This window comes from Eucyclogobius newberryi, unplaced genomic scaffold, assembly GCF_026437365.1.
Source record: "Eucyclogobius newberryi isolate DKJ021-1_F unplaced genomic scaffold, fEucNew1.0.hap1 SCAF_9, whole genome shotgun sequence".
In the NCBI taxonomy this organism is placed as follows: domain Eukaryota; kingdom Metazoa; phylum Chordata; class Actinopteri; order Gobiiformes; family Gobiidae; genus Eucyclogobius; species Eucyclogobius newberryi.
Genome location: NW_027316532.1, coordinates 86,284 through 109,684, shown reverse-complemented (window position 1 = coordinate 109,684; position 23,401 = coordinate 86,284).

Genomic DNA, 23,401 nt, shown 5'->3' with positions numbered 1-23,401 from the left:
AGGAGGAGAGGCTGAGGAGGAGGGACTGAGGAGGAGATTCTGAGGGGGAGAGACTGAGGAGGAGGGACTGAGGAGGAGAGACTGAGGAGGAGATTCTGAGGGGGAGAGACTGAGGAGGAGAGGCTGAGGAGGAGGGACTGAGGAGGAGATTCTGAGGGGGAGAGACTGAGGAGGAGGGACTGAGGAGGAGAGACTGAGGGGGAGAGACTGAGGAGGAGGGACTGAGGAGGAGAGACTGAGGAGGAGGGACTGAGGAGGAGAGACTGACGAGGAGGGACTGAGGAGGAGAGACTGAGGAGGAGGGACTGAGGAGGAGAGACTGAGGAGGAGAGACTGAGGAGGAGAGACTGAGGAGGAGAGACTGAGGAGGAGGGACTGAGGAGGAGAGACTGAGGAGGAGAGACTGAGGAGGAGGGACTGAGGAGGAGAGACTGAGGAGGAGAGACTGAGGAGGAGAGACTGAAGAGGAGAGACTGATGAGGAGAAACTGAGGAGGAGGGACTGAGGAGGAGAGACTGAGGAGGAGAGACTGAGGAGGAGAGACTGAGGAGGAGAGACTGAGGAGGAGATTCTGACGGGGAGAGACTGAGGAGGAGGGACTGAGGAGGAGAGACTGAGGAGGAGAGACTGAGGAGGAGAAACTGAGGAGGAGGGACTGAGGAGGAGATTCTGAGGGGGAGAGACTGAGGAGGAGAAGCTGAGGAGGAGGGACTGAGGAGGAGAGACTGAGGAGGAGAGAATGAAGAGGAGAGACTGAGGAGGAGAAACTGAGGAGGAGGGACTGAGGAGGAGGGACTGAGGAGGAGAGACTGAGGAGGAGAAGCTGAGGAGGAGGGACTGAGGAGGAGAGACTGAGGAGGAGAGACTGAGGAGGAGAGACTGAGGAGGAGAGACTGAGGAGGAGATTCTGGGGAGGAGAGACTGAGGAGGAGATTCTGAGGGGGAGAGACTGAGGAGGAGAGGCTGAGGAGGAGGGACTGAGGAGGAGAGACTGAGGAGGAGGGACTGAGGAGGAGAGACTGAGGAGGAGGGACTGAGGAGGAGAGACTGAGGAGGAGAGACTGAGGAGGAGAGACTGAGGAGGAGAGACTGAGGAGGAGAGATTGAGGAGGAGAGATTGAGGAGGAGAGATTGAGGAGGAGAGACTGAGGAGGAGGGACTGAGGAGGAGATTCTGAGGGGGAGAGACTGAGGAGGAGGGACTGAGGAGGAGGGACTGAGGAGGAGAGACTGAGGAGGAGAGACTGAGGAGGAGATTCTGAGGGGGAGAGACTGAGGAGGAGGGACTGAGGAGGAGATTCTGAGGAGGAGAGACTGAGGAGGAGATTCTGAGGGGGAGAGACTGAGGAGGAGGGACTGAGGAGGAGATTCTGAGGGGGAGAGACTGAGGAGGAGAGACTGAGGAGGAGGGACTGAGGAGGAGAGCCTGAGGGGGAGAGACTGAGGAGGAGAGACTGAGGAGGAGAGACTGAGGAGGAGAGACTGAGGAGGAGAGACTGAGGAGGGGAGACTGAGGAGGGGAGACTGAGGAGGAGAAACTGAGGAGGAGGGACTGAGGAGGAGGGACTGAGGAGGAGAGACTGAGGAGGATATTCTGAGGAGGAGAGACTGAGGAGGAGAGACTGAGGAGGAGGGACTGAGTAGGAGGGACTGAGGAGGAGAGACTGAGGAGGAGGGACTGAGTAGGAGGGACTGAGGAGGAGAGACTGAGGGGGAGAGACTGAGGAGGAGGGACTGAGGAGGAGAGACTGAGGAGGAGAGACTGAGGAGGGGAGACTGAGGAGGGGAGACTGAGAAGGAGAAACTGAGGAGGAGGGACTGAGGAGGAGGGACTGAGGAGGAGAGACTGAGGAGGATATTCTGAGGAGGAGATTCTGAGGAGGAGAAACTGAGGAGGAGAGACTGAGGGGGAGAGACTGAGGAGGAGAGGCTTAGGAGGAGGGACTGAGGAGGAGAGACTGAGGAGGAGGGACTGAGGAGGAGACTCTGAGGGGGAGAGACTGAGGAGGAGATTCTGAGGAGGAGAGGCTGAGGAGGAGGGACTGAGGAGGAGAGACTGAGGAGGAGCGACTGAGGAGGAGAGACTGAGTAGGAGATTCTGGGGAGGAGAGACTGAGGTGGAGAGACTGAGGAGGATATTCTGAGGAGGAGAGACTGAGGAGGAGGGACTGAGGAGGAGAGACTGAGGAGGAGAGACTGAGGAGGAGATTCTGAGGAGGAGATTCTGAGGAGGAGAAACTGAGGAGGAGAGACTGAGGAGGAGAGACTGAGGAGGATATTCTGAGGAGGAGAGACTGAGGAGGAGGGACTGAGGAGGAGAGACTGAGGAGGAGAGACTGAGGAGGAGATTCTGAGGAGGAGAGACTGAGGAGGAGGGACTGAGGAGGAGAGACTGAGGAGGAGAGACTGAGGAGGAGATTCTGAGGAGGAGATTCTGAGGAGGAGAAACTGAGGAGGAGAGACTGAGGGGGAGAGACTGAGGAGGAGAGGCTTAGGAGGAGGGACTGAGGAGGAGAGACTGAGGAGGAGGGACTGAGGAGGAGACACTGAGGGGGAGAGACTGAGGAGGAGATTCTGAGGAGGAGAGGCTGAGGAGGAGGGACTGAGGAGGAGAGACTGAGTAGGAGCGACTGAGGAGGAGAGACTGAGTAGGAGATTCTGGGGAGGAGAGACTGAGGAGGAGAGACTGAGGAGGAGAGACTGAGGAGGAGAGACTGAGGAGGAGAGACTGAGGAGGAGAGACTGAGGAGGAGGGACTGAGGAGGAGATTCTGAGGGGGAGAGACTGAGGAGGGGAGACTGAGGAGGAGAAACTGAGGAGGAGGGACTGAGGAGGAGGGACTGAGGAGGAGAGACTGAGGAGGATATTCTGAGGAGGAGAGACTGAGGAGGAGGGTCTGAGGAGGAGAGACTGAGGAGGAGAGACTGAGGAGGATTCTGAGGAGCGAGAGGACTGAGGAGCGAGAGACTGAGGAGGAGAGGACTGGAGGATCTGAGGGACTGATTGACTGAGGAGGAGGAGCTGAGGAGGAGGGACTGAGGAGGAGAGACTGAGGAGGAGCTGACTGAGGAGGAGAGACTGAGTAGGAGATTCTGGGAGAGAGACTGAGAGGAGAGACTGAGGAGGAGAGACTGAGGAGGAGAGACTGAGGAGGAGGGACTGAGGAGGAGATTCTGAGGGGGAGAGACTGAGGAGGAGGGACTGAGGAGGAGGGACTGAGGAGGAGAGACTGAGGAGGAGATTCTGAGGAGGAGAGACTGAGGAGGAGGGACTGAGGAGATTCTGAGGAGGATAGACTGAGGAGGAGAAACTGAGGAGGAGATACTGAGGAGAGACTGAGGAGGAGATTCTGAGAGGAGGAGACTGAGAGGAGAGACTGAGGAGGAGAGACTGAGGAGGAGAGACTGAGGAGGAGATTCTGAGGAGGAGGACTGAGGAGGAGACTGAGGAGGAGATTCGAGGAGAGACTGAGGAGGAGAGACTGAGGAGGAGATTCTGAGGAGGAGGGACTGAGGAGGAGGGACTGAGGAGGAGATTCTGAGGAGGAGAGACTGAGGAGGAGATTCTGAGGAGGAGATTCTGAGGGGGAGAGACTGAGGAGGAGGGACTGAGGAGGAGAGACTGAGGGGGAGAGACTGAGGAGGAGAGGCTGAGGAGGAGGGACTGAGGAGGAGATTCTGAGGGGGAGAGACTGAGGAGGAGGGACTGAGGAGGAGAGACTGAGGAGGAGATTCTGAGGGGGAGAGACTGAGGAGGAGAGGCTGAGGAGGAGGGACTGAGGAGGAGATTCTGAGGGGGAGAGACTGAGGAGGAGGGACTGAGGAGGAGAGACTGAGGGGGAGAGACTGAGGAGGAGGGACTGAGGAGGAGAGACTGAGGAGGAGGGACTGAGGAGGAGAGACTGACGAGGAGGGACTGAGGAGGAGAGACTGAGGAGGAGGGACTGAGGAGGAGAGACTGAGGAGGAGAGACTGAGGAGGAGAGACTGAGGAGGAGAGACTGAGGAGGAGGGACTGAGGAGGAGAGACTGAGGAGGAGAGACTGAGGAGGAGGGACTGAGGAGGAGAGACTGAGGAGGAGAGACTGAGGAGGAGAGACTGAAGAGGAGAGACTGATGAGGAGAAACTGAGGAGGAGGGACTGAGGAGGAGAGACTGAGGAGGAGAGACTGAGGAGGAGAGACTGAGGAGGAGAGACTGAGGAGGAGATTCTGACGGGGAGAGACTGAGGAGGAGGGACTGAGGAGGAGAGACTGAGGAGGAGAGACTGAGGAGGAGAAACTGAGGAGGAGGGACTGAGGAGGAGATTCTGAGGGGGAGAGACTGAGGAGGAGAAGCTGAGGAGGAGGGACTGAGGAGGAGAGACTGAGGAGGAGAGAATGAAGAGGAGAGACTGAGGAGGAGAAACTGAGGAGGAGGGACTGAGGAGGAGGGACTGAGGAGGAGAGACTGAGGAGGAGAAGCTGAGGAGGAGGGACTGAGGAGGAGAGACTGAGGAGGAGAGACTGAGGAGGAGAGACTGAGGAGGAGAGACTGAGGAGGAGATTCTGGGGAGGAGAGACTGAGGAGGAGATTCTGAGGGGGAGAGACTGAGGAGGAGAGGCTGAGGAGGAGGGACTGAGGAGGAGAGACTGAGGAGGAGGGACTGAGGAGGAGAGACTGAGGAGGAGGGACTGAGGAGGAGAGACTGAGGAGGAGAGACTGAGGAGGAGAGACTGAGGAGGAGAGACTGAGGAGGAGAGATTGAGGAGGAGAGATTGAGGAGGAGAGATTGAGGAGGAGAGACTGAGGAGGAGGGACTGAGGAGGAGATTCTGAGGGGGAGAGACTGAGGAGGAGGGACTGAGGAGGAGGGACTGAGGAGGAGAGACTGAGGAGGAGAGACTGAGGAGGAGATTCTGAGGGGGAGAGACTGAGGAGGAGGGACTGAGGAGGAGATTCTGAGGAGGAGAGACTGAGGAGGAGATTCTGAGGGGGAGAGACTGAGGAGGAGGGACTGAGGAGGAGATTCTGAGGGGGAGAGACTGAGGAGGAGAGACTGAGGAGGAGGGACTGAGGAGGAGAGCCTGAGGGGGAGAGACTGAGGAGGAGAGACTGAGGAGGAGAGACTGAGGAGGAGAGACTGAGGAGGAGGGACTGAGGAGGAGAGACTGAGGAGGAGATTCTGAGGAGGAGAGACTGAGGAGATTCTGAGGAGGAGAGACTGAGGAGGAGAGACTGAGGAGGAGATTCTGAGGAGGAGAGACTGAGGAGGAGAGACTGAGGAGGAGAGACTGAGGAGGAGATTCTGAGGGGGACAGACTGAGGAGGAGGGACTGAGGAGGAGATTCTGAGGAGGAGAGACTGAGGAGGAGAGACTGAGGAGGAGAGGCTGAGGAGGAGGGACTGAGGAGGAGATTCTGAGGAGGAGGGACTGAGTAGGAGGGACTGAGGAGGAGAGACTGAGGGGGAGAGACTGAGGAGGAGGGACTGAGGAGGAGAGACTGAGGAGGAGAGACTGAGGAGGAGAGACTGAGGAGGGGAGACTGAGGAGGAGAAACTGAGGAGGAGGGACTGAGGAGGAGGGACTGAGGAGGAGAGACTGAGGAGGATATTCTGAGGAGGAGAGACTGAGGAGGAGAGACTGAGGAGGAGGGACTGAGTAGGAGGGACTGAGGAGGAGAGACTGAGGAGGATATTCTGAGGAGGAGAGACTGAGGAGGAGAGACTGAGGAGGAGGGACTGAGTAGGAGGGACTGAGGAGGAGAGACTGAGGGGGAGAGACTGAGGAGGAGGGACTGAGGAGGAGAGACTGAGGAGGAGAGACTGAGGAGGGGAGACTGAGGAGGGGAGACTGAGGAGGAGAAACTGAGGAGGAGGGACTGAGGAGGAGGGACTGAGGAGGAGAGACTGAGGAGGATATTCTGAGGAGGAGAGACTAAGGAGGAGAGACTGAGGAGGAGAGACTGAGGAGGATATTCTGAGGAGGAGAGACTGAGGAGGAGAGACTGAGGAGGAGAGACTGAGGAGGAGAGACTGAGGAGGAGATTCTGAGGAGGAGATTCTGAGGAGGAGAAACTGAGGAGGAGAGACTGAGGGGGAGAGACTGAGGAGGAGAGGCTTAGGAGGAGGGACTGAGGAGGAGAGACTGAGGAGGAGGGACTGAGGAGGAGACTCTGAGGGGGAGAGACTGAGGAGGAGATTCTGAGGAGGAGAGGCTGAGGAGGAGGGACTGAGGAGGAGAGACTGAGGAGGAGCGACTGAGGAGGAGAGACTGAGTAGGAGATTCTGGGGAGGAGAGACTGAGGAGGAGAGACTGAGGAGGAGAGACTGAGGAGGAGAGACTGAGGAGGAGAGACTGAGGAGGAGGGACTGAGGAGGAGATTCTGAGGGGGAGAGACTGAGGAGGGGAGACTGAGGAGGAGAAACTGAGGAGGAGGGACTGAGGAGGAGGGACTGAGGAGGAGAGACTGAGGAGGATATTCTGAGGAGAAGAGACTGAGGAGGAGGGACTGAGGAGGAGAGACTGAGGAGGAGAGACTGAGTAGGAGATTCTGGGGAGGAGAGACTGAGGAGGAGATTCTGAGGAGGAGAGACTGAGGAGGAGAAACTGAGGAGGAGATACTGAGGAGGAGAGACTGAGGAGGAGATTCTGAGGAGGAGAGACTGAGGAGGAGAGACTGAGGAGGAGAGACTGAGGAGGAGAGACTGAGGAGGAGATTCTGAGGGGGAGAGACTGAGGAGGAGGGACTGAGGAGGAGATTCTGAGGAGGAGAGACTGAGGAGGAGATTCTGAGGAGGAGATTCTGAGGGGGAGAGACTGAGGAGGAGGGACTGAGGAGGAGAGACTGAGGGGGAGAGACTGAGGGGGAGAGGCTGAGGAGGAGGGACTGAGGAGGAGATTCTGAGGGGGAGAGACTGAGGAGGAGGGACTGAGGAGGAGAGACTGAGGGGGAGAGACTGAGGAGGAGGGACTGAGGAGGAGAGACTGACGAGGAGGGACTGAGGAGGAGAGACTGACGAGGAGGGACTGAGGAGGAGAGACTGAGGAGGAGGGACTGAGGAGGAGATTCTGAGGGGGAGAGACTGAGGAGGAGGGACTGAGGAGGAGAGCCTGAGGGGGAGAGACTGAGGGGGAGAGACTGAGGAGGAGAGACTGAGGAGGAGAGACTGAGGAGGAGAGACTGAGGAGGAGGGACTGAGGAGGAGAGACTGAGGAGGAGATTCTGAGGAGGAGAGACTGAGGAGGAGAGACTGAGGAGGAGATTCTGAGGAGGAGAGACTGAGGAGGAGAGACTGAGGAGGAGACTGAGGAGGAGAGACTGAGGAGGAGATTCTGAGGGGGAGAGACCTAGGAGGAGGGACTGAGGAGGAGATTCTGAGGAGGAGAGACTGAGGAGGAGAGACTGAGGAGGAGAGGCTGAGGAGGAGGGACTGAGGAGGAGATTCTGAGGAGGAGGGACTGAGTAGGAGGGACTGAGGAGGAGAGACTGAGGGGGAGAGACTGAGGAGCAGGGACTGAGGAGGAGAGACTGAGGAGGAGAGACTGAGGAGGAGAGACTGAGGAGGGGAGACTGAGGAGGAGAAACTGAGGAGGAGGGACTGAGGAGGAGGGACTGAGGAGGAGAGACTGAGGAGGATATTCTGAGGAGGAGAGACTGAGGAGGAGAGACTGAGGAGGAGGGACTGAGTAGGAGGGACTGAGGAGGAGAGACTGAGGAGGAGGGACTGAGGAGGAGGGACTGAGGAGGATATTCTGAGGAGGAGAGACTGAGGAGGAGAGACTGAGGAGGAGGGACTGAGTAGGAGGGACTGAGGAGGAGAGACTGAGGAGGAGGGACTGAGTAGGAGGGACTGAGGAGGAGAGACTGAGGGGGAGAGACTGAGGAGGAGAGACTGAGGAGGAGAGACTGAGGAGGAGGGACTGAGGAGGAGAGACTGAGGAGGAGAGACTGAGGAGGAGATTCTGAGGAGGAGATTCTGAGGAGGAGAAACTGAGGAGGAGAGACTGAGGGGGAGAGACTGAGGAGGAGAGGCTTAGGAGGAGGGACTGAGGAGGAGGGACTGAGGAGGAGACTCTGAGGGGGAGAGACTGAGGAGGAGATTCTGAGGAGGAGAGGCTGAGGAGGAGGGACTGAGGAGGAGAGACTGAGGAGGAGCGACTGAGGAGGAGAGACTGAGTAGGAGATTCTGGGGAGGAGAGACTGAGGAGGAGAGACTGAGGAGGAGAGATTGAGGAGGAGAGACTGAGGAGGAGAGACTGAGGAGGAGGGACTGAGGAGGAGATTCTGAGGGGGAGAGACTGAGGAGGGGAGACTGAGGAGGAGAAACTGAGGAGGAGGGACTGAGGAGGAGGGACTGAGGAGGAGAGACTGAGGAGGATATTCTGAGGAGGAGAGACTGAGGAGGAGGGACTGAGGAGGAGAGACTGAGGAGGAGAGACTGAGGAGGATATTCTGAGGAGGAGAGACTGAGGAGGAGGGACTGAGGAGGAGAGACTGAGGAGGAGAGACTGAGGAGGAGATTCTGAGGAGGAGATTCTGAGGAGGAGAAACTGAGGAGGAGAGACTGAGGAGGAGGGACTGAGGAGGAGATTCTGAGGGGGAGAGCCTGAGGAGGAGATTCTGAGGGGGAGAGACTGAGGAGGAGAGGCTGAGGAGGAGGGACTGAGGAGGAGAGACTGAGGAGGAGCGACTGAGGAGGAGAGACTGAGGAGGAGAGACTGAGTAGGAGATTCTGGGGAGGAGAGACTGAGGAGGAGATTCTGAGGAGGAGAGACTGAGGAGGAGAAACTGAGGAGGAGATACTGAGGAGGAGAGACTGAGGAGGAGATTCTGAGGAGGAGAGACTGAGGAGGAGAGACTGAGGAGGAGAGACTGAGGAGGAGAGACTGAGGAGGAGATTCTGAGGGGGAGAGACTGAGGAGGAGGGACTGAGGAGGAGAGACTGAGGGGGAGAGACTGAGGAGGAGAGGCTGAGGAGGAGGGACTGAGGAGGAGATTCTGAGGGGGAGAGACTGAGGAGGAGGGACTGAGGAGGAGAGACTGAGGAGGAGATTCTGAGGGGGAGAGACTGAGGAGGAGAGGCTGAGGAGGAGATTCTGAGGGGGAGAGACTGAGGAGGAGAGGCTGAGGAGGAGGGACTGAGGAGGAGATTCTGAGGGGGAGAGACTGAGGAGGAGGGACTGAGGAGGAGAGACTGAGGAGGATATTCTGAGGAGGAGAGACTGAGGAGGAGGGACTGAGGAGGAGAGACTGAGGAGGAGAGACTGAGGAGGAGATTCTGAGGAGGAGATTCTGAGGAGGAGAAACTGAGGAGGAGAGACTGAGGAGGAGGGACTGAGGAGGAGATTCTGAGGGGGAGAGCCTGAGGAGGAGATTCTGAGGGGGAGAGACTGAGGAGGAGAGGCTGAGGAGGAGGGACTGAGGAGGAGAGACTGAGGAGGAGCGACTGAGGAGGAGAGACTGAGGAGGAGAGACTGAGTAGGAGATTCTGGGGAGGAGAGACTGAGGAGGAGATTCTGAGGAGGAGAGACTGAGGAGGAGAAACTGAGGAGGAGATACTGAGGAGGAGAGACTGAGGAGGAGATTCTGAGGAGGAGAGACTGAGGAGGAGAGACTGAGGAGGAGAGACTGAGGAGGAGAGACTGAGGAGGAGATTCTGAGGGGGAGAGACTGAGGAGGAGGGACTGAGGAGGAGAGACTGAGGGGGAGAGACTGAGGAGGAGAGGCTGAGGAGGAGGGACTGAGGAGGAGATTCTGAGGGGGAGAGACTGAGGAGGAGGGACTGAGGAGGAGAGACTGAGGAGGAGATTCTGAGGGGGAGAGACTGAGGAGGAGAGGCTGAGGAGGAGATTCTGAGGGGGAGAGACTGAGGAGGAGAGGCTGAGGAGGAGGGACTGAGGAGGAGATTCTGAGGGGGAGAGACTGAGGAGGAGGGACTGAGGAGGAGAGACTGAGGGGGAGAGACTGAGGAGGAGGGACTGAGGAGGAGAGACTGACGAGGAGGGACTGAGGAGGAGAGACTGACGAGGAGGGACTGAGGAGGAGAGACTGAGGAGGAGGGACTGAGGAGGAGAGACTGAGGAGGAGAGACTGAGGAGGAGAGGAGGGACTGAGGAGGAGAGACTGAGGAGGAGGGACTGAGGAGGAGGGACTGAGGAGGAGAGACTGAGGAGGAGAGACTGAGGAGGAGAGACTGAGGAGGAGAAACTGAGGAGGAGGGACTGAGGAGGAGGGACTGAGGAGGAGAGACTGAGGAGGAGAGACTGAGGAGGAGAGACTGAGGAGGAGAGACTGAGGAGGAGATTCTGACGGGGAGAGACTGAGGAGGAGGGACTGAGGAGGAGAGACTGAGGAGGAGAGACTGAGGAGGAGAAACTGAGGAGGAGGGACTGAGGAGGAGATTCTGAGGGGGAGAGACTGAGGAGGAGAAGCTGAGGAGGAGGGACTGAGGAGGAGAGACTGAGGAGGAGAGACTGAAGAGGAGAGACTGAGGAGGAGAAACTGAGGAGGAGGGACTGAGGAGGAGGGACTGAGGAGGAGAGACTGAGGAGGAGAGACTGAGGAGGAGAAACTGAGGAGGAGGGACTGAGGAGGAGATTCTGAGGTGGAGAGACTGAGGAGGAGAAGCTGAGGAGGAGAGACTGAGGAGGAGGGACTGAGGAGGAGAGACTGAGGAGGAGAGACTGAGGAGGAGAGACTGAGGAGGAGGGACTGAGGAGGAGGGACTGAGGAGGAGGGACTGAGGAGGAGGGACTGAGGAGGAGATTCTGAGGAGGAGAGACTGAGGAGGAGATTCTGAGGGGGAGAGACTGAGGAGGAGGGACTGAGGAGGAGGGACTGAGGAGGAGAGACTGAGGAGGAGAGACTGAGGAGGAGAGACTGAGGAGGAGGGACTGAGGAGATTCTGAGGAGGAGAGACTGAGGAGGAGAAACTGAGGAGGAGAGACTGAGGAGGAGAGACTGAGGAGGAGATTCTGAGGAGGAGGGACTGAGGAAGATAGACTGAGGAGGAGAGACTGAGGAGGAGATTCTGAGGAGGAGGGACTGAGGAGGAGAGACTGATGAGGAGAAACTGAGGAGGAGAGACTGAGGAGGAGAGACTGAGGAGGAGATTCTGAGGGGGAGAGACTGAGGAGGAGGGACTGAGGAGGAGAGACTGAGGAAGAGAGACTGAGGAGGAGAGACTGAGGAGGAGGAACTGAGGAGGAGGGACTGAGGAGGAGAGACTGAGGAGGAGGGACTGAGGAGGAGATTCTGAGGAGATTCTGAGGAGGAGAGACTGAGGAGGAGATTCTGAGGGGGAGAGACTGAGGAGGAGGGACTGAGGAGGAGGGACTGAGGAGGAGGGACTGAGGAGGAGATTCTGAGGAGGAGAGACTGAGGAGGAGGGACTGAGGAGATTCTGAGGAGGAGAGACTGAGGAGGAGAAACTGAGGAGGAGAGACTGAGGAGGAGAGACTGAGGAGGAGAGACTGAGGAGGAGATTCTGAGGAGGAGAAACTGAGGTGGATAGACTGAGGAGGAGAGACTGAGGAGGAGATTCTGAGGAGGAGGGACTGAGGAGGAGAGACTGAGGAGGAGAGACTGAGGAGGAGAGACTGAGGAGGAGATTCTGAGGAGGAAAGACTGAGGAGGAGATTCTGAGGGGGAGAGACTGAGGAGGAGGGACTGAGGAGGAGGGACTGACGAGGAGGGACTGAGGAGGAGAAACTGAGGAGGAGAGACTGAGGAGGAGAGACTGAGGAGGAGAGACTGAGGAGGAGATTCTGAGGAGGAGAAACTGAGGAGGAGAGACTGAGGAGGAGATTCTGAGGAGGAGGGACTGAGGAGGAGAGACTGAGGAGGAGAGACTGAGGAGGAGAGACTGAGGAGGAGATTCTGAGGGGGAGAGACTGAGGAGGAGGGACTGAGGAGGAGATTCTGAGGAGGAGAGACTTAGGAGGAGATTCTGAGGGGGAGAGACTGAGGAGGAGAGACTGAGGAGGAGGGACTGAGGAGGAGAATCTGAGGGGGAGAGACTGAGGAGGAGGGACTGAGGGGGAGAGACTGAGGAGGAGAGACTGAGGAGGAGAGACTGAGGAGGAGAGACTGAGGAGGAGATTCTGAGGAGATTCTGAGGAGGAGAGACTGAGGAGGAGATTCTGAGGGGGAGAGACTGAGGAGGAGGGACTGAGGAGGAGGGACTGAGGAGGAGGGACTGAGGAGGAGATTCTGAGGAGGAGAGACTGAGGAGGAGGGACTGAGGAGATTCTGAGGAGGAGAGACTGAGGAGGAGAAACTGAGGAGGAGAGACTGAGGAGGAGAGACTGAGGAGGAGAGACTGAGGAGGAGATTCTGAGGAGGAGAAACTGAGGAGGATAGACTGAGGAGGAGAGACTGAGGAGGAGATTCTGAGGAGGAGGGACTGAGGAGGAGAGACTGAGGAGGAGAGACTGAGGAGGAGAGACTGAGGAGGAGATTCTGAGGAGGAAAGACTGAGGAGGAGATTCTGAGGGGGAGAGACTGAGGAGGAGGGACTGAGGAGGAGGGACTGACGAGGAGGGACTGAGGAGGAGATTCTGAGGAGGAGAGACTGAGGAGGAGGGACTGAGGAGATTCTGAGGAGGAGAGACTGAGGAGGAGAAACTGAGGAGGAGAGACTGAGGAGGAGAGACTGAGGAGGAGAGACTGAGGAGGAGATTCTGAGGAGGAGAAACTGAGGAGGAGAGACTGAGGAGGAGATTCTGAGGAGGAGGGACTGAGGAGGAGAGACTGAGGAGGAGAGACTGAGGAGGAGAGACTGAGGAGGAGATTCTGAGGGGGAGAGACTGAGGAGGAGGGACTGAGGAGGAGATTCTGAGGAGGAGAGACTGAGGAGGAGATTCTGAGGGGGAGAGACTGAGGAGGAGAGACTGAGGAGGAGGGACTGAGGAGGAGAATCTGAGGGGGAGAGACTGAGGAGGAGAGACTGAGGGGGAGGGACTGAGGGGGAGAGACTGAGGAGGAGAGACTGAGGAGGAGAGACTGAGGAGGAGGGACTGAGGAGGAGAGACTGAGGAGGAGGGACTGAGGAGGAGAGACTGAGGAGGAGAGACTGAGGAGGAGAGACTGAGGAGGAGAATCTGAGGGGGAGAGACTGAGGAGGAGAGACTGAGGAGGAGGGACTGAGGAGGAGAGACTGAGGAGGAGAGACTGAGGAGGAGAGACTGAGGAGGAGAGACTGAGGAGGAGAGACTGAGGAGGAGGGACTGAGGAGGAGAGATTGAGGAGGAGAGACTGAAGAGGAGAAACTGAGGAGGAGGAGGGACTGAGGAGGAGAGACTGAGGAGGAGAGACTAAGGAGGAGACACTGAGGAGGAGAGGCTGAGGAGGAGAGACTGAGTAGGAGAGACTGAGGAGGAGAGACTGAGGAGGAGGGACTGAGAAGGAGAGACTGAGGAGGAGAGACTGAGGAGGAGGGACTGAGGAGGAGAGACTGAGGAGGAGAGACTGAGGAGGAGAGACTGAGGAGGAGAGACTGAGGAGGAGGGACTGACGAGGAGGGACTGAGGAGGAGATTCTGAGGAGGAGAGACTGAGGAGGAGGGACTGAGGAGATTCTGAGGAGGAGAGACTGAGGAGGAGAAACTGAGGAGGAGAGACTGAGGAGGAGAGACTGAGGAGGAGAGACTGAGGAGGAGATTCTGAGGAGGAGAAACTGAGGAGGAGAGACTGAGGAGGAGATTCTGAGGAGGAGGGACTGAGGAGGAGAGACTGAGGAGGAGAGACTGAGGAGGAGAGACTGAGGAGGAGATTCTGAGGGGGAGAGACTGAGGAGGAGGGACTGAGGAGGAGATTCTGAGGAGGAGAGACTGAGGAGGAGATTCTGAGGGGGAGAGACTGAGGAGGAGAGACTGAGGAGGAGGGACTGAGGAGGAGAATCTGAGGGGGAGAGACTGAGGAGGAGAGACTGAGGGGGAGGGACTGAGGGGGAGAGACTGAGGAGGAGAGACTGAGGAGGAGAGACTGAGGAGGAGGGACTGAGGAGGAGAGACTGAGGAGGAGGGACTGAGGAGGAGAGACTGAGGAGGAGAGACTGAGGAGGAGAGACTGAGGAGGAGAGACTGAGGAGGAGAATCTGAGGGGGAGAGACTGAGGAGGAGAGACTGAGGAGGAGGGACTGAGGAGGAGAGACTGAGGAGGAGAGACTGAGGAGGAGAGACTGAGGAGGAGAGACTGAGGAGGAGAGACTGAGGAGGAGAGACTGAGGAGGAGGGACTGAGGAGGAGAGATTGAGGAGGAGAGACTGAAGAGGAGAAACTGAGGAGGAGGAGGGACTGAGGAGGAGAGACTGAGGAGGAGAGACTAAGGAGGAGACACTGAGGAGGAGAGGCTGAGGAGGAGAGACTGAGTAGGAGAGACTGAGGAGGAGAGACTGAGGAGGAGGGACTGAGAAGGAGAGACTGAGGAGGAGAGACTGAGGAGGAGGGACTGAGGAGGAGAGACTGAGGAGGAGAGACTGAGGAGGAGAGACTGAGGAGGAGAGACTGAGGAGGAGATTCTGAGGAGGAGATACTGAGGAGGAGAGACTGAGGAGGAGGGACTGAGGAGGAGGGACTGAGGAGGAGATTCTGAGGGGGAGAGACTGAGGAGGAGATTCTGAGGAGGAGAGACTGAGGAGGAGAGACTGAGGAGGAGAGACTGAGGAGGAGAGACTGAGGAGGAGATTCTGAGGAGGAGAGACTGAGGAGGAGAGACTGAGGAGAAGAGACTGAGGAGGAGGGACTGAGGAGGAGATTCTGAGGAGGAGAGACTGAGGAGGAGGGACTGAGGAGGAGATTCTGAGGAGGAGATTCTGAGGAGGAGAGACTGAGGAGGAGAGACTGAGGAGGAGAGACTGAGGAGGAGAGACTGAGGAGGAGGGACTGAGGAGGAGATTCTGAGGGGGAGAGACTGAGGAGGAGATTCTGAGGAGGAGATTCTGAGGAGGAGAGACTGAGGAGGAGAGACTGAGGAGGAGATTCTGAGGAGGAGAGACTGAGGAGGAGAGGCTGAGGAGGAGGGACTGAGGAGGAGATTCTGAGGAGGAGAGACTGAGGAGGAGATTCTGAGGGGGAGAGACTGAGGGGGAGGGGCTGAGGAGGAGATTCTGAGGGGGAGAGACTGAGGAGGAGAGACTGAGGATGAGAGACTGAGGAGGAGGGACTGAGGAGGAGAGACTGAGGAGGAGAGACTGAGGAGGAGAGACTGAGGAGGAGAGACTGAGGAGGAGAAACTGAGGAGGAGAGACTGAGGAGGAGATTCTGAGGGGAAGGGACTGAGGAGGAGAGACTGAGGAGGAGAGACTGAGGAGGAGAAACTGAGGAGGAGGGACTGAGGAGGAGAGACTGAGGAGGAGAGACTGAGGAGGAGAGACTGAGGAGGAGAGGCTGAGGAGGAGAGACTGAGGAGGAGGGACTGAGGAGGAGGGACTGAGGAGGAGAGACTGAGGAGGAGGGACTGAGGAGGAGAGACTGAGGAGGAGAGACTGAGGAAGAGAGACCGAGGAGGAGATTCTGAGGGGGAGGGACTGAGGAGGAGAGACTGAGGAGGAGAGACTGTTGAGGAGATTCTGAGGAGGAGAGACTGAGGAGGAGGTACTGAGGAGGAGATTCTGAGGAGGACATTATGAGGAGGAGAGACTGAGGAGGAGAGACTGAGGAGGAGAGACTGAGGAGGAGAGACTGAGGAGGAGGGACTGAGGAGGAGATTCTGAGGGGGAGAGACTGAGGAGGAGATTCTGAGGAGGAGAGACTGAGGAGGAGAGACTGAGGAGGAGAAACTGAGTAGGAGAGACTGAGGAGGAGATTCTGAGGAGGAGATTCTGAGGAGGAGAGGCTGAGGAGGAGGGACTGAGGAGGAGAGACTGAGGAGGAGAGACTGAGGAGGAGAGGCTGAGGAGGAGAGACTGAGGAGGAGAGACTGAGGAGGAGAGACTGAGGAGGAGAGACTGAGGAGGAGATTCTGAGGGGGAGAGACTGAGGAGGAGAAGCTGAGGAGGAGGGACTGAGGAGGAGAGACTGAGGAGGAGAGACTGAGGAGGAGAGACTGAGGAGGAGAGACTGAGGAGGAGATTCTGGGGAGGAGAGACTGAGGAGGAGATTCTGAGGGGGAGAGACTGAGGAGGAGAGGCTGAGGAGGAGGGACTGAGGAGGAGAGACTGAGGAGGAGGGACTGAGGAGGAGAGACTGAGGAGGAGGGACTGAGGAGGAGAGACTGAGGAGGAGATTCTGAGGGGGAGAGACTGAGGAGGAGGGACTGAGGAGGGGAGACTGAGGAGGAGAAACTGAGGAGGAGGGACTGAGGAGGAGGGACTGAGGAGGAGAGACTGAGGAGGATATTCTGAGGAGGAGAGACTGAGGAGGAGAGACTGAGGAGGAGGGACTGAGTAGGAGGGACTGAGGAGGAGAGACTGAGGAGGAGGGACTGAGTAGGAGGGACTGAGGAGGAGAGACTGAGGGGGAGAGACTGAGGAGGAGGGACTGAGGAGGAGAGACTGAGGAGGAGAGACTTAGAGGGAGAGACTGAGGAGGGGAGACTGAGGAGGGGAGACTGAGGAGGAGAAACTGAGGAGGAAGGACTGAGGAGGAGGGACTGAGGAGGAGAGACTGAGGAGGATATTCTGAGGAGGAGAGACTGAGGAGGAGGGACTGAGGAGGAGATTCTGAGGAGGAGATTCTGAGGAGGAGAGACTGAGGAGGAGAGACTGAGGAGGAGAGACTGAGGAGGAGAGACTGAGGAGGAGGGACTGAGGAGGAGATTCTGAGGGGGAGAGACTGAGGAGGAGATTCTGAGGAGGAGATTCTGAGGAGGAGAGACTGAGGAGGAGAGACTGAGGAGGAGATTCTGAGGAGGAGAGACTGAGGAGGAGAGGCTGAGGAGGAGGGACTGAGGAGGAGATTCTGAGGAGGAGAGACTGAGGAGGAGATTCTGAGGGGGAGAGACTGAGGGGGAGGGACTGAGGGGGAGAGACTGAGGAGCAGGGACTGAGGAGGAGAGACTGAGGAGGAGGGACTGAGGAGGAGAGACTGAGGAGGAGAGACTGAGGAGGAGAGACTGAGGAGGAGAGACTGAGGAGGAGAAACTGAGGAGGAGAGACTGAGGAGGAGAGACTGAGGAGGAGATTCTGAGGGGAAGGGACTGAGGAGGAGAGACTGAGGAGGAGAGACTGAGGAGGAGAAACTGAGGAGGAGGGACTGAGGAGGAGAGACTGAGGAGGAGAGACTGAGGAGGAGAGACTGAGGAGGAGAGGCTGAGGAGGAGAGACTGAGGAGGAGGGACTGAGGAGGAGAGACTGAGGAGGAGGGACTGAGGAGGGGAGACTGAGGAGGAGAAACTGAGGAGGAGGGACTGAGGAGGAGGGACTGAGGAGGAGAGACTGAGGAGGATATTCTGAGGAGGAGAGACTGAGGAGGAGAGACTGAGGAGGAGGGACTGAGTAGGAGGGACTGAGGAGGAGAGACTGAGGAGGAGGGACTGAGTAGGAGGGACTGAGGAGGAGAGACTGAGGGGGAGAGACTGAGGAGGAGGGACTGAGGAGGAGAGACTGAGGAGGAGAGACTTAGGAGGAGAGACTGAGGAGGGGAGACTGAGGAGGGGAGACTGAGGAGGAGAAACTGAGGAGGAAGGACTGAGGAGGAGGGACTGAGGAGGAGAGACTGAGGAGGATATTCTGAGGAGGAGAGACTGAGGAGGAGGGACTGAGGAGGAGATTCTGAGGAGGAGATTCTGAGGAGGAGAGACTGAGGAGGAGAGACTGAGGAGGAGAGACTGAGGAGGAGAGACTGAGGAGGAGGGACTGAGGAGGAGATTCTGAGGGGGAGAGACTGAGGAGGAGATTCTGAGGAGGAGATTCTGAGGAGGAGAGACTGAGGAGGAGAGACTGAGGAGGAGATTCTGAGGAGGAGAGACTGAGGAGGAGAGGCTGAGGAGGAGGGACTGAGGAGGAGATTCTGAGGAGGAGAGACTGAGGAGGAGATTCTGAGGGGGAGAGACTGAGGGGGAGGGGCTGAGGAGGAGATTCTGAGGGGGAGAGACTGAGGAGGAGGGACTGAGGGGGAGAGACTGAGGAGCAGGGACTGAGGAGGAGAGACTGAGGAGGAGGGACTGAGGAGGAGAGACTGAGGAGGAGAGACTGAGGAGGAGAGACTGAGGAGGAGAGACTGAGGAGGAGAAACTGAGGAGGAGAGACTGAGGAGGAGAGACTGAGGAGGAGATTCTGAGGGGAAGGGACTGAGGAGGAGAGACTGAGGAGGAGAGACTGAGGAGGAGAAACTGAGGAGGAGGGACTGAGGAGGAGAGACTGAGGAGGAGAGACTGAGGAGGAGAGACTGAGGAGGAGAGGCTGAGGAGGAGAGACTGAGGAGGAGGGACTGAGGAGGAGGGACTGAGGAGGAGAGACTGAGGAGGAGAGACTGAGGAGGAGAGACTGAGGAGGAGAGACTGAGGAAGAGAGACCGAGGAGGAGATTCTGAGGGGGAGGGACTGAGGAGGAGAGACTGAGGAGGAGAGACTGTTGAGGAGATTCTGAGGAGGAGAGACTGAGGAGGAGGTACTGAGGAGGAGATTCTGAGGAGGAGATTATGAGGAGGAGAGACTGAGGAGGAGAGACTGAGGAGGAGAGACTGAGGAGGAGAGACTGAGGAGGAGGGACTGAGGAGGAGATTCTGAGGGGGAGAGACTGAGGAGGAGATTCTGAGGAGGAGAGACTGAGGAGGAGAGACTGAGGAGGAGAAACTGAGTAGGAGAGACTGAGGAGGAGATTCTGAGGAGGAGAGATTGAGGAGGAGAGGCTGAGGAGGAGGGACTGAGGAGGAGAGACTGAGGAGGAGAGACTGAGGAGGAGAGGCTGAGGAGGAGGGACTGAGAAGGAGAGACTGAGGAGGAAAGACTGAGGAGGAGGGACTGAGGAGGAAAGACTGAGGAGGAGGGACTGAGGAGGAGAGACTGAGGAGGAGAGACTGAGGAGGAGAGACTGAGGAGGAGGGACTGAGGAGGAGAGACTGAGGAGGAGAGACTGAGGAGGATGGACTGAGGAGGAGAGACTGAGGAGGAGAGACTGAGGAGGAGAGACTGAGGAGGAGAGACTGAAGAGGAGAGACTGAGGAGGAGAAACTGAGGAGGAGAGACTGAGGAGGAGAGACTGAGGAGGAGAGACTGAGGAGGAGAGACTGAGGAGGAGATTCTGAGGGGGAGAGACTGAGGAGGAGGGACTGAGGAGGAGAGACTGAGGAGGAGAGACTGAGGAGGAGAAACTGAGGAGGAGGGACTGAGGAGGAGATTCTGAGGGGGAGAGACTGAGGAGGAGAAGCCGAGGAGGAGGGACTGAGGAGGAGAGACTGAGGAGGAGAGACTGAAGAGGAGAGACTGAGGAGGAGAAACTGAGGAGGAGGGACTGAGGAGGAGAGACTGAGGAGGAGAGACTGAGGAGGAGAGACTGAGGAGGAGAGACTGAGGAGGAGATTCTGAGGGGGAGAGACTGAGGAGGAGGGACTGAGGAGGAGAGACTGAGGAGGAGAGACTGAGGAGGAGAAACTGAGGAGGAGGGACTGAGGAGGAGGGACTGAGGAGGAGATTCTGAGGGGGAGAGACTGAGGAGGAGAAGCTGAGGAGGAGGGACTGAGGAGGAGAGACTGAGGAGGAGAGACTGAGGAGGAGAGACTGAGGAGGAGAGACTGAGGAGGAGATTCTGGGGAGGAGAGACTGAGGAGGAGATTCTGAGGGGGAGAGACTGAGGAGGAGAGGCTGAGGAGGAGGGACTGAGGAGGAGAGACTGAGGAGGAGGGACTGAGGAGGAGAGACTGAGGAGGAGGGACTGAGGAGGAGAGACTGAGGAGGAGAGACTGAGGAGGAGAGACTGAGGAGGAGAGATTGAGGAGGAGAGATTGAGGAGGAGAGACTGAGGAGGAGAGACTGAGGAGGAGGGACTGAGGAGGAGATTCTGAGGAGGAGAGACTGAGGAGGAGAGACTGAGGAGGAGATTCTGAGGGGGACAGACTGAGGAGGAGGGACTGAGGAGGAGATTCTGAGGAGGAGAGACTGAGGAGGAGAGACTGAAGAGGAGAGACTGAGGAGGAGAAACTGAGGAGGAGGGACTGAGGAGGAGAGACTGAGGAGGAGAGACTGAGGAGGAGAGACTGAGGAGGAGATTCTGAGGGGGAGAGACTGAGGAGGAGGGACTGAGGAGGAGAGACTGAGGAGGAGAGACTGAGGAGGAGAAACTGAGGAGGAGGGACTGAGGAGGAGATTCTGAGGGGGAGAGACTGAGGAGGAGAAGCTGAGGAGGAGGGACTGAGGAGGAGAGACTGAGGAGGAGAGACTGAAGAGGAGAGACTGAGGAGGAGAAACTGAGGAGGAGGGACTGAGGAGGAGAGACTGAGGAGGAGAGACTGAGGAGGAGAGACTGAGGAGGAGATTCTGAGGGGGAGAGACTGAGGAGGAGGGACTGAGGAGGGGAGACTGAGGAGGAGAAACTGAGGAGGAGGGACTGAGGAGGAGTGACTGAGGAGGAGAGACTGAGGAGGATATTCTGAGGAGGAGAGACTGAGGAGGAGAGACTGAGGAGGAGGGACTGAGTAGGAGGGACTGAGGAGGAGAGACTGAGGAGGAGGGACTGAGTAGGAGGGACTGAGGAGGAGAGACTGAGGGGGAGAGACTGAGGAGGAGGGACTGAGGAGGAGAGACTGAGGAGGAGAGACTTAGGAGGAGAGACTGAGGAGGGGAGACTGAGGAGGGGAGACTGAGGAGGAGAAACTGAGGAGGAAGGACTGAGGAGGAGAGACTGAGGAGGATATTCTGAGGAGGAGAGACTGAGGAGGAGGGACTGAGGAGGAGAGACTGAGGAGGAGAGACTGAGGAGGAGATTCTGAGGAGGAGATTCTGAGGAGGAGAAACTGAGGAGGAGAGACTGAGGGGGAGAGACTGAGGAGGAGAGGCTTAGGAGGAGGGACTGAGGAGGAGAGACTGAGGAGGAGCGACTGAGGAGGAGAGACTGAGTAGGAGATTCTGGGGAGGAGAGACTGAGGAGGAGAGACTGAGGAGGAGAGACCGAGGAGGAGAGACTGAGGAGGAGAGACTGAGGAGGAGAGACTGAGGAGGAGGGACTGAGGAGGAGATTCTGAGGGGGAGAGACTGAGGAGGGGAGACTGAGGAGGAGAAACTGAGGAGGAGGGACTGAGGAGGAGGGACTGAGGAGGAGAGACTGAGGAGGATATTCTGAGGAGGAGAGACTGAGGAGGAGGGACTGAGGAGGAGAGACTGAGGAGGAGAGACTGAGGAGGAGAGACTGAGGAGGAGGGACTGAGGAGGAGATTCTGAGGGGGAGAGACTGAGGAGGAGAGGCTGAGGAGGAGGGACTGAGGAGGAGAGACTGAGGAGGAGCGACTGAGGAGGAGAGACTGAGTAGGAGATTCTGGGGAGGAGAGACTGAGGAGGAGAGACTGAGGAGGAGAGACTGAGGAGGAGAGACTGAGGAGGAGAGACTGAGGAGGAGAGACTGAGGAGGAGGGACTGAGGAGGAGATTCTGAGGGGGAGAGACTGAGGAGGAGGGACTGAGGAGGAGGGACTGAGGAGGAGAGACTGAGGAGGAGATTCTGAGGAGGAGAGACTGAGGAGGAGGGACTGAGGATATTCTGAGGGGGAGAGACTGAGGAGGGGAGACTGAGGAGGAGAAACTGAGGAGGAGGGACTGAGGAGGAGGGACTGAGGAGGAGAGACTGAGGAGGATATTCTGAGGAGGAGAGACTGAGGAGGAGGGACTGAGGAGGAGAGACTGAGGAGGAGAGACTGAGGAGGAGAGACTGAGGAGGAGGGACTGAGGAGGAGATTCTGAGGGGGAGAGACTGAGGAGGAGAGGCTGAGGAGGAGGGACTGAGGAGGAGAGACTGAGGAGGAGCGACTGAGGAGGAGAGACTGAGTAGGAGATTCTGGGGAGGAGAGACTGAGGAGGAGAGACTGAGGAGGAGAGACTGAGGAGGAGAGAATGAGGAGGAGAGACTGAGGAGGAGGGACTGAGGAGGAGATTCTGAGGGGGAGAGACTGAGGAGGAGGGACTGAGGAGGAGGGACTGAGGAGGAGAGACTGAGGAGGAGATTCTGAGGAGGAGAGACTGAGGAGGAGGGACTGAGGAGATTCTGAGGAGGAGAGACTGAGGAGGAGAAACTGAGGAGGAGATACTGAGGAGGAGAGACTGAGGAGGAGATTCTGAGGAGGAGAGACTGAGGAGGAGAGACTGAGGAGGAGAGACTGAGGAGGAGAGACTGAGGAGGAGATTCTGAGGGGGAGAGACTGAGGAGGAGGGACTGAGGAGGAGATTCTGAGGAGGAGAGACTGAGGAGGAGATTCTGAGGAGGAGATTCTGAGGGGGAGAGACTGAGGAGGAGGGACTGAGGAGGAGAGACTGAGGGGGAGAGACTGAGGAGGAGAGGCTGAGGAGGAGGGACTGAGGAGGAGATTCTGAGGGGGAGAGACTGAGGAGGAGGGACTGAGGAGGAGAGACTGAGGAGGAGATTCTGAGGGGGAGAGACTGAGGAGGAGAGGCTGAGGAGGAGGGACTGAGGAGGAGATTCTGAGGGGGAGAGACTGAGGAGGAGGGACTGAGGAGGAGAGACTGAGGGGGAGAGACTGAGGAGGAGGGACTGAGGAGGAGAGACTGACGAGGAGGGACTGAGGAGGAGAGACTGAGGAGGAGGGACTGAGGAGGAGAGACTGAGGAGGAGGGACTGAGGAGGAGAGACTGAGGAGGAGAGACTGAGGAGGAGAGACTGAGGAGGAGAGACTGAGGAGGAGGGACTGAGGAGGAGAGACTGAGGAGGAGAGACTGAGGAGGAGGGACTGAGGAGGAGAGACTGAGGAGGAGAGACTGAGGGGGAGAGACTGAAGAGGAGAGACTGAGGAGGAGAAACTGAGGAGGAGGGACTGAGGAGGAGAGACTGAGGAGGAGAGACTGAGGAGGAGATTCTGACGGGGAGAGACTGAGGAGGAGGGACTGAGGAGGAGAGACTGAGGAGGAGAGACTGAGGAGGAGAAACTGAGGAGGAGAGACTGAGGAGGAGATTCTGAGGGGGAGAGACTGAGGAGGAGAAGCTGAGGAGGAGGGACTGAGGAGGAGAGACTGAGGAGGAGAGACTGAGGAGGAGAGACTGAGGAGGAGAAACTGAGGAGGAGGGACTGAGGAGGAGGGACTGAGGAGGAGAGACTGAGGAGGAGAAACTGAGGAGGAGGGACTGAGGAGGAGAGACTGAGGAGGAGAGACTGAGGAGGAGAGATTGAGGAGCAGAGATTGAGGAGGAGAGACTGAGGAGGAGGGACTGAGGAGGAGATTCTGAGGGGGAGAGACTGAGGAGGAGGGACTGAGGAGGAGGGACTGAGGAGGAGAGACTGAGGAGGAGAGACTGAGGAGGAGAGACTGAGGAGAAGATTCTGAGG